Genomic DNA, 11,356 nt, shown 5'->3' on the forward strand with positions numbered 1-11,356 from the left:
GAGAGGATATTATAGTGAGAAAACAAAATAAAAAATTAACAAGCCATAAAAAAAATATTGTACACGCGCTCAACTGTTGGGAGATATTTCCAGCAGGAATAAAAGGAAGCTATTTGAGGGGGGACCTATAGTTGGGCTCTGAGAAAACATTAATATAGTAGAAAAAACGAAAAAAAATATCAGGACCTAAATATTGCACCCTTTGTTCACAGCAACTCAACATATTCGTTTAATTAGTATTAAATAATTCCTGTGTACTAATTTTATTATACATTAATTCAGTCCTTTCCAACTGTGTTTCATTAAGAACACAATGCCCGTGACATCGCAGCTAGATTAGAATTGAACATCTTTGCTATAGTTGTAGACAGGACCAACTCTACCATAGTTTTCTTAAGAAAGTATAGAAATGCTTGTCGAGTTCCTTAGTTTGGGCAGGGCTGCCTCTACTATACGTGCACCACGTGCATTTGCATGGAACGACAAGTTTCAACAGGTAACAAAATCTGTCATAACTATATTATTTAAATTAAATATTTCTCTTTCGAAACATACTTCATGATGATGGTAGAATAGTTAAATTTACTAAGCTGACCTACTTGAATACTACATTCATAAATCATGTTTAGACTACTTTGCATTAGTTTAAGATCACGTGGACAGTGCTAAACCAAATGGTCAAACAAATTCCAGCACGAATTGCTTGATTGTTGTCAAATACAAGAATTCAATTCTCGAGCAGCACCGAACGCCTGTTCCATTTAGTTAGTTATCACGGTTTTTTATATGAAAACTAATCTTGTCTTTGTCACAAAAAAGTTTCTTATCATTAAAGGTGAAAACAAGTGTTTTTGTTATTTTTTTTAAAGAGATGTAGGAGGAAAATGAACAAAAAAGGATAAAAGAGTAAGTTGCACTGGAATTGCAAACTGATGTATTGAGATTGAAGCTCGATATTGAATTCTATAAAAATGATTACCATCTTTACTCTGCATGTGTGTTTGCTTTATCTTTCACTAACACAGACATAACTAGAGAGGCGCACGAGACGAGTCGAGATTGAATTTTCCTGACAAAATTCGAGTCGAGACACGGCTGTTCCAATAGAGAAATATACATTTTTCGAGTCGAGACATCACTTTTACAGCATATTTTCGAGACGAGACAGCCGTGCGCGTCCCTAGACATAACGAGATTGCATTTGTAGTGCTTAGGCCTTTCTGAGTGCGAGTGACCTTTCCCTTCCTTGGTTGTTCACGATGGAGTAGCATAATTAAAATCATGGTTTCTAAGATTTATTCTATCTGGAGAAAGAAGGGGCTGCAAATAATACCATTGCACGGGGCCGCAAATTGCATATGGCCTGCCCTGGGTGTAGGCTCTAACTGGTACTATCTGATAAATGTTGAACCACGATAAATTTCTCGTCTCGTCTCGAAAACAAGACGAGAAATATTCTCATATTTCCAAATTTGAAACGAGATGAAGAAATGTCATGAGTAGGGGAACCAACTTTATGCTTTAGATATACAACTGCATATTATGTTTTATTTTTCCTTACATTATGCTTTATTATGCTTTTTCCTAAATTATGCCTTCATATGTTGTTCCTTGAATTATGCCTTAATATGTTGTTCCTTGAATTATTACTTCATTTTTACCAACATGCGCTGCAATAATTGAAGAAGAGTGGTGGCCAAACTATTGCCGGTGCTTCCAGCTTCAACCTCATTTTGTGCAGTTTTCCTTAAGCGGTGTTTCGAAGAAGAAACGTGTAGCTACACAGTAGACTTCTCCTCATATTTAATGAATTCAGTACAAAGTAGATTACCGCCTTCTACTTTGAAATGATCAGTTGGGAACTCTTTTGACTCTCTGAGATGCATACACTTTTGATTTTGGCATCAAGCACACCGAGTCTTGTCTATCTTTTAACACAAAGTGAGGTAACAAAAAATTCTTCTAAGCGGAAGGTGCGAAGAAAAAGGAGGAATTCGAAATTTCCATTGTTACGCGTAAAGGCAATTGGCAATTGATTTCCATTGTTTATATATTTTCCTGATACACGTACACAGGGTTCTGAACAAAAAGCATTAAGCATTATGCTTTATGCTTTATTTCCGTAAATTATGCTTTATTATGCTTATAAGATTAGCAAATTTGAATATGTAAAGTGGTCAAAGTCACAGATCTGGTACCAACCATAGGTGAAAAATTCCATTATGCTTTTACTGCTTTTTGGTTGCCGTAGTCATGAGTCTCGTGGACAACACAAGTTCAGTGAAGTCTTAAATTTCAAACATAGTTTTTATGGTACATGATTCATAGTATAAAAACTATAAATTGATAAGGTGATTGCACGAACACAATGAAGAGCATTTATCAATGTTTATCAACGTAAGTCATTACAATATACTCCAATAATAAATATGTTTTAAATGTTACTTATATTTTTTTTTCTGTGGACCTCTCGTGCCTCAGAAGGATTCTGATAACTTCTAGTTGAAATTAAGGGGGAGGGGAATCATGGGGGAGGGGAATCATAAATTTACAAAACGAGACGAGATTGCAAAACCTTTTTCGAAAAATCGAGACAAGAAGAGAAATATTTTTTTCTGAGTACCTATTGAGATTTCTAAAAAAAAAATTACGAGACGAGAAAACTGGCGTGGGAGACCCGGGTTCGATTCCCGACGGGAGGTGATATGCTTCGGATTCCACGCTAATCAGTAGGTACACGTCTCATATAGCCTCGCTGCTTGAACAGGACGTTAAACTCAACTCAACAAACAAGACGAGAAAATCTTATTTCTCGTCTCGTCTTGTCTCGTCTCATGAGTAACATAACGTTTGTCTGAAAATAGCATTCAACTTATTATTAATACAGATAATAATAATAATAATAATAATAATAATAATAATAATAATAATAATAATAATAATAATAATAATAATAATAATAATAATAATAATTGAAGTAAGTACTAGCGAAGTTGCTTTTATTCGACTCGAGTGGCATTTTTGTGCATGTCCGTCTGTCCATATCTAAGTCTGTTTCACGGTACCTATCGTGGAATTTATTAAATTTGATAAAACTTGGTATGTGTCTTCCTTCCAGTTGCAGAATTAACCCTACAATGCATGATTTTATTTTATTTTCGGTGAAAAAGTAGTTTTCCAAGAAAAAACAAAAATGGGTAATGAAAGTACCGGTACGCTTAATAGTGCCATCTATGCGGAAACTGTGGAATTACAACTAGCTTCGAACGTTTCCAATCTGGTTCAACATGCATTAGCAACTACATACCGTTATCTATGTGGGAAAGCACAAATTATTTACCACTATGACCCATATCTGCTGTCCCACTATGCATTGTAGGGTTAATGCTATTCTTCAAAGTTGCGATCCATCAAGTATAAGGGGGATAAAAGACTGTATAATCAACCTTATGTTGCAAGTTTACAGATAGATATAGGTCTACAACGAAGGAAAATTTCCTAGTATAAACCACCTTTAAAAAAAAAAAATCGACTATGATAAAATTTAGTGTGTATTTTCATTATGGGATTCTGAATATGTTCCTCCTTGAGGCTAAAATCTGCCAAGAATGAAAGTGTGAATTAATACCTCCCCCTCCAGAATTTCGAAAATGTTCCACGATAATTTTCGTTAAAAAGTATTCGAAGTCAGTTGAAAAGAGTTCAATAAAAAGTTAAATTTTCTTTAAGGCTTCCCTATCATCCCCTCTGCAGCGAATTCAAGTCGGTAAAGAATAAAGTTGTAGATTTACCCTCATGGGCACTCCCCTACTCTCGATTTCATGAGATCAAAGATAAATTTTCTAAAATCCATTCGGTTTTTATGAAATATAATGTATACTTCGTTTCTTCAAATGAAGTGCAGTTCGGATGCCGCCTTCTACGATTGGTGGCTCAGGTCATAAATAAGACATCGTCGGATGGATCTTTCGGAAAACACCCGCGACAATTAAGTGGCCAACCAGAACGCTCATTTCAAACAATTGACAGCTGCTTGTCAACTTCACGTGGAGGCTTAGTTGCCACAGTTCTAAATGCTGTCCTTTAAGTCAGTGCTCGATTCCTTGTTCCCAAAATCAGCTTTCTTGTTCGTATATTGTCTGACATCTGTTTCATATCAGCCATAGTATTGGGAAGAGGGAACAGACACAGTGGGTGTTAAGACGTTGCAACCCCGCAAATCTGGAATGAGGAAGAGATCACCTCTCAGAGTAAACCTGCCAGAAAATGACAGACTTATTTTCATTTGTTTGTCTTTCTCGTATACCTCCTCTCTCATCCCCCCCTTGTGGTGCTGACGCCACTGTCGTGGGCTCTGCAAATAAGTCTGTTCCTTTGTTCTTTAATTTGCTCCCCTTTCTATTCTCCTTGGCCCAGGGTATTTCACGCTTCAGATTATTTCATTCCTCTTGTCCTCCACTGACGTGGCAACGTTGCGTTTTTCTTTATTATTGGGTGCTATAACCAGTATCGAGCTTAAACAGTTGGTCTAATTACGAAAATTTGACCATTTTAGATTGACAACCCACACTTGGCAATCAAAATGCTCTCTTATCATTTTTTCATATCTTCAATAGTTACCGAGTTGGCCTATGGCAAGGGACTTTTGACTAGGTCGGTATATAATAAATTCTTGTTATTTACTTTGATGTTTCTTTTTTAACCAATCGGAGGTAACTTTCCGAACTGCTCTCGTACATTTTCCGCAATACAACCTTCAAGATGTAGCTAGGGCGTGCTATAACATATGTTCAGTTTTTGTTAGCAGTTTATGCCTATGCCTAAATTTTAAACACGAGACGAGTATAATGTTTCTAAAAACATTGATGATTCAAAATTATACTTACAGAAGTTTTCTGGTGCATCACCTATAGACTTAAACGGCGTGACAAACATCTTGGCATTTGAAGGCGGCGCTCCAAGATATCTTTAAATGCTGCTAGCAAATGAGAGGCCAGCAGTATTGCCACGTTTATTTTGTACACATCCACGTCTATTCTCTGCCACCTGATCGCGCTGTAGTTCGTCTGCTTAGACATAACCACACTCCTTAGCATTCGGCAACATCGCGTCAGAGCTGCGTTTTATTCGTTTAGCTGAAATGCCAAAATGTTTCTCACAGTCTTTAGTTCCACTAATAGAAAATCTTTATCGAATGCCTTCCATGTATGTTCGCGTTCCTGTTCTCCTCATATCACTATTCATTACTTTTATCCGTAAGAGCGGGCACTTACAATTAAGGGGCAAGTTATGCATCTGGTAATAAAGACTTCCGCATCCATTCCATTTCTGTTAATACTGTGACTATATTTACCTTCAGTTTATTCCGTATCTACATAACACTGCAAATACAAAAAAATATTGGTACACGCGTAACCTACATCCAAATTATCGGATATACAAATGAAAGACATTACAATTTCGTTAATGTAATACTATCAATTAATAATTACTTCCCTCGTTATATCTAAGCTACGTTGTTTATTAGAAGTTATGATTCCTCTGCCCAGAAAGTTTGGTGTACGACGTAATACTGCTCACGGTCTGAAGAGTGCGCCACCACTGCATCCCGCGCCGGACAAGTCAGAAGATATTTGAACGAGTTCCCAAGAGGCGGCGCTGCGAGTGTCAAGTGTAAACAGCAAATTGCAGAGTGATGGTGCAGTACGCGCCGTCAAAACCGAAAATGAATACCAAAATGGAGCAGCGAACGAATATTCTGTTCTGTTTCAAACTTGGAAAATTAGAAAAAGAGCCTCATGAAATGCTGACAACAGTTTACTAAGAACATGTTGTCGACTTAAAGTGTGTTTGTTAGTAGTTTAAAACGTTTTCTAGAAGGGCAGGGTGCTATGGAAGACACCCTCCGAACTGGCCGACCTACAACTGCACACAACCCGGACAACGTACAGAAAGTGAAGGAACATTTGGTCCAGGATCATCGTGTGACAGTGCAAATAATAGTGGAGGAAGTGGGGAATTAATCGTGAGACGGCCCATTTGATAGTGACCCAGGATTATGGTAAATGCAAGTTTTGCTCCGGACTCGTGCCCCACACTTGGACGAGGAACAAATGCAATTTCGGCGTGACGCCTGTGGGGACCTCATCGACATGGCGGATCGAAATCCAAATTTCCTAAAAAATCATCGTCTCTGACAACGATATCCGGTGCGTAAGTCACGATCCCAAAGGTAAGCGTCAAAGTATGGAGTGCCAAGGTTCAGAATCGAAGAAAAGCAAGAAGATGCTACGTCCCGCATTAAGACAATGCTCGTGGTACTCTTCGACTTTGAGGGTATCATCCATAAAGAATTCCTCCATAAGGGCACCACATTAAATGCCGCTACGTACGTAAAAATACTGATACGTCTGCTGCTACGGATCAAGCGGGTGCGCCCTCACTGCGCCAAGCAGGGAGACTGGACCTGCTCCACGACAATGCATGGCCACACACTGCCTTTCAGGTGCAGCAATTCTTGGTCATGAGGAGAGTTGTGTCACTCAATCACCCACACTACTCCCCTCGTATTATGTCGAAAGATATGGGTCGTCTTATTATGTGTACTATATCTGAAGTAATGTTTATGGCATCTGTATGCCGTAGTACACGATCGAACGAACAAGGTCTTGGAAAATTTTGCCATGATTAATTCCTGATAAATTTCTTTCTCTCTCTCTCTCTCTCTCTCTCTCTCTCTCGTCTTGAAAAGTAAGGCGAGAAAATTTTTGATTTCTTTAGAAATAATGTTTAAATATTTAGAAGGCCATGGACTATCTCGAAATGTTATCTTGAAACTATTACCATGGTAAATGTATATGGTTATCTCGGGAGACTTAAGTTGTATCTCATATTGAGAGGTGCTAACTATAGCCTGTTTTGTCTCGTTTGATGATAGCTAAGTTAATTAAGATACAACATCTGGCTGTCGTAATTGCCATATCTTTGTCAAATATAGAAAAGTAACTGCTTCTAATGAATCGAGTAGGCCTATATGGTGTATCAGTTCAATTCGATTGTTATAATTGTCGAAAAACATGTCTCGTCTTGACTCATCTCGTATTTCTTTACGGAGACGGTTTCATCTCGCCTCATGGACAACATGTATAGTACATACTGTATATTTTTTTCTTTTATAGAAGAACAGACAGTTACATGTGTATTATCATCTGAATAAGATATTGTATCACTAGTCAAGCACAATAGTTTTATCTATTAAAATGGATATATTGCTTAAATACAAGGGAAGCTAGTGAAATGAACTCTTATGTGTACCTTTGATGCGAACGTTCAAGGGCGGCTGGTCTCCTACACACAGAACCACAGACGCCTTAGTTGACACAAAAAAATGCATAACTTTTGTGACTCCAGCAAAACGTTTAGATGCATAATTTTTAAGGATGCAACTAAATGCATAATGAAAACTGTGTTAATTGATGCACTTGTGTGCATAAAATTTATTATGCAGACAAACGTTTTGCTGAAATCACAAAATGTTATGCCTTTTTTTGTCTCCTACTGAAGCATTTACATGCATTAATTGAAACAATGGTTGGCATCGCCGGTTGCATATTCCCTAAATATACAGGATTTCCAAGGGTGTGGAAACGATTAAATAAATTTAGAACACTACTAAAAATATGTAATCGAGGCTTTTGGGGTAATGCAGGACAGAGTACAGATATTCCATATTACATGAGAGCCTCTACGGCCATTTTGGAAGTAGTCATACTGGATTTGAGTTAGTTAAATGAAATATAGACTTTACGATACACTATTTTTGAAATAAAGTGTGATTTTTAAAGACATTAACAAGATTGTTTTCTATATTCTTTGTTAACGAAATTTTGATCACATAGGTCTAGATACAAAAACTTGTCATTGTAAATTTATGATCATAATTTTGTTCAGGATGCAAACAAGCAGAGAGGAAACTACCATAATATCGTTACGAAATCACACCTTATTTCAACAATAGTATCGGATCGTAAAGTTCCCATTTCACTGAATTAATTAAAATCCAGTATGATACCTTCCAAAATGGTCGCAGAGGCTCTCATGTAAAGTGGAATATTTTCACTCTGTCATGCATCACACTAATAAACCTCGATTTCATAGTTTTGGTAGTGTTGTAAATTTATTCCATCGTTTTCACACCCTTGACAACCCTGTATATCAGATGTGCAATATACAATTTAGGCCACTCCATTTATGAGATACATCTAAACTATGTCACAACCATTATGAGAAAATAGTTACAAAAATAAGGCCTTCAAATAGTATATCTTACAAGTCAAAAAAGGAAAAGAACTCAATTTATTATACCTAGGTACATAGCTTTTTTCTACAGGTTGCTCTACAAGAGCAGTTTTGCCATTTTCACTAAAGCTAAAATCCCAAATTATCTTTGGTGAAATAAAAGAACATGGGTCAATGTTAGAAAAATCGTACCGATAGCAAATCTAGCGATGGGAAACACAAAACTTTACAGAGTAAAAAAAAAAAAAAAAAAAAAAAAAAAAAAAAAAAAAGAACCAGCAACTCAGATTATAAATCAAACTCGCTTTTTATAATATATTTTAGTATACTAATTTATGCCCGTTTCGCCTTTTTCCGTTTCGCCTTATGCCCTCAAAACATTTTGCCATACAACCGATAAGGATGTTATCTTAAGGCGGAAGGGGAATTCCCGTTTGGCCTTTTCCTGCTTGACCTTATAACATACAAGGGAATTTTCACTCTGTTTCTGTAACAAAGAGGGATTTATCTTATTCTCAACTGCAACGTCTCTTCTATTTCAGACAAATTAAACTCAAATATCTTAGAACATAAATTTTATTATCACACCCGAAATAGCATATCAAGTTTCTATGTGGATATAATATGAAACAGCATCAGTATATGAAATTACATCAATTTCACTGTTCTTAAGTCTATCTTTTAGGCGGTGAATCCTGTCGTCAAACCGTCTCTACCTTAGCTTTCTAAGTGTGTTTTCTGATAACCACTTGAAGAAGTACTTGCAAATCTTACATTTTCACGTTGCCTGTCTTTCATTAATTCAATGAAAGAATGTATGTCTACGTGATCCCTTGATGCCTTTCTTCGTAATTTGACGTGCCACTGTCTTGCATTGTTAGTCATTTGTTCTTGATCGTTTTCAAAGTGATTCCACAAGTCACTGCAAATAGGTAAAAAATACATCATTAGCACATTAAAAATTCAAAGGATTGCAGGAGAATCTACGTTGGAAAGTCGATGACAAAATTTTGGGTGAACCTAATTTATTTCTTTTGCAAAGCAAAAGAATGTGTTCTTTTGATAATTTACAAATCAGTGAATGTAGAATCTTCAATACATGCACGTCGCAAGAAAATCTATATTACACTTTACATTAGGTGTTAATGGAAAAAATGCTATACTGTAGAGTGCTCGGGATAGCTTAATTAATGATTTAATAATAAAAAACAATCATTAATTTTTTGCACTAAACGCCATCTATTTATGTAGGAAAGAAAACATACTTACAGAGAAAATAACGAGTCACCATCATCCAGCCAAGTGTCTATAAGATAATCATGGAACTCCTCCTTCATAGAACGTCAGGCGCATCTTCTTGCAAACGTACAAACACTACATCTAAATGGGAAGTTGGTACCAGAGGCTGTGCTGCTGCATGTCGAATCCATCTTTTTACTTCAGTGTTCTCTTTGTACAATTGAGAAAGTTCTAACTGCTGAACCTTCCTCCAAACAGACTGAGAGAAGTGGAAGGAACATCATGTGATTTTAACCAGGAAATACTTTATTTATAGCATTGATTGCTACTTTCTTAAGATCAATAGAAACTTCTTTCAATTTGAAACGCAGTCCAAATTTCTCAGCTTCTTCCATGATTATCTCCAGTAATCTTACATGTGTCTCTTGCCTTTTACTGGGCAATATGCAGAAGAGGAGAACAAATACCTGGCCGAAATATTTTCCGTGCAGGATGTACATCTGGGAGAAAAGGAGAGGTACAGTCTTAAGTGTCCCTCCATTACAATCCTGTCGCACTGACACATAATTTTCAAAGTTCCAATAGTGCCGAAAACCTGTTGAAGATAGAAAGACTAGAATAAACAACACAGACATTCTAAAGAAAATGCTTTAATATTAATATTCTTACTCCTATTACTATTGTCATAACAGATTTTCACGATTTCAAAAAAAAGAAAAAAAAGAAAAAAAGAAAAGAAAAGAAACAAGAAGAACGTAAGAAATGATAAACTATTTTCTTGATTACTAAAATATAACTTACAAGAATTCTACTGGTGTCATCGCCTTCATCCCCCAATAAAAGTTTTTGCCGTACTGCGTTTCGCTCCACGATCCTTCCACCTTCAATTTATTCAATCTTTGCGATAGTGGTGCCCGGTTCATGCTCGTACGTTATATAGAGAGTGTTTAACGGCACCAAAAATAGGGACAACAGATGCAGTTTCACCACAGTAATTTCCCTTAGCAATCTTCTTCCTGGAGAGAAGAAAATAAATTCATTTTAAACATCAACAGCAAAAAAAAAAAAAAAAAAAAAAAAAGTCGTACTTTCCCTCTAAAAAGTAAAGACAGACGGAATATTGCTTAACTACGACCGGTTAATTGTGTTACACTATAAATAAAAAAAATGGACTATGTATTTGTGTGCTAGCTAGGATGTCATTTAAGAAAAGTTCCACATCTAAAGTTCTAAAATAACTTTTGGAAAAGTTGCACGAGTAAATATTAGAAACATGCAGAGAAGCTTCAGTGTCAAAATTACTTATACCTTATTACAACTATTATATATACTTACCTATACTTACCTATAAGTCTTAGTAATTGTTGATGTTCCTTCTTCTGCCGCTCTCTTCTTCATATGTGAGGTACAAATACAAGGCTACATGAGCAATTTTTTAAACAGTGACGCAGATAACACAAAATTCTGAATACTTGCTTTGATTATACGCTATTCTGTTCGTTCAAACGTAAATACTACTAGCATTACAAATGTTTTCCAAAATGACACTAAATTTCCCTATCATAACTTGAAAATCCCCTTCGCTGGTGTAAGGCGAAATGGAAAGGGCAAAGGGGAATTCCTGTTTCGCCTTACAATCAAATCAGCATATACTATCTTAGCATCATAGCCTGAAGTAATGAAAACAGGCACAAGGCGAAAAGGGAAAAGGCCAAACGGGAAGACATCCAAAGTTTCATTTTAAAATCATCTGAAAGAATTGTTCACTTACATTTCCCTGTTTTTAATTATTAAAGATATATTTTGCAAACGGACAAAT

The sequence above is a fragment of the Thermobia domestica genome, chromosome 5, assembly GCF_964235325.1.
Source record: "Thermobia domestica chromosome 5, izTheDome1.hap1.1, whole genome shotgun sequence".
Taxonomy (NCBI): Eukaryota; Metazoa; Arthropoda; class Insecta; order Zygentoma; family Lepismatidae; genus Thermobia; species Thermobia domestica.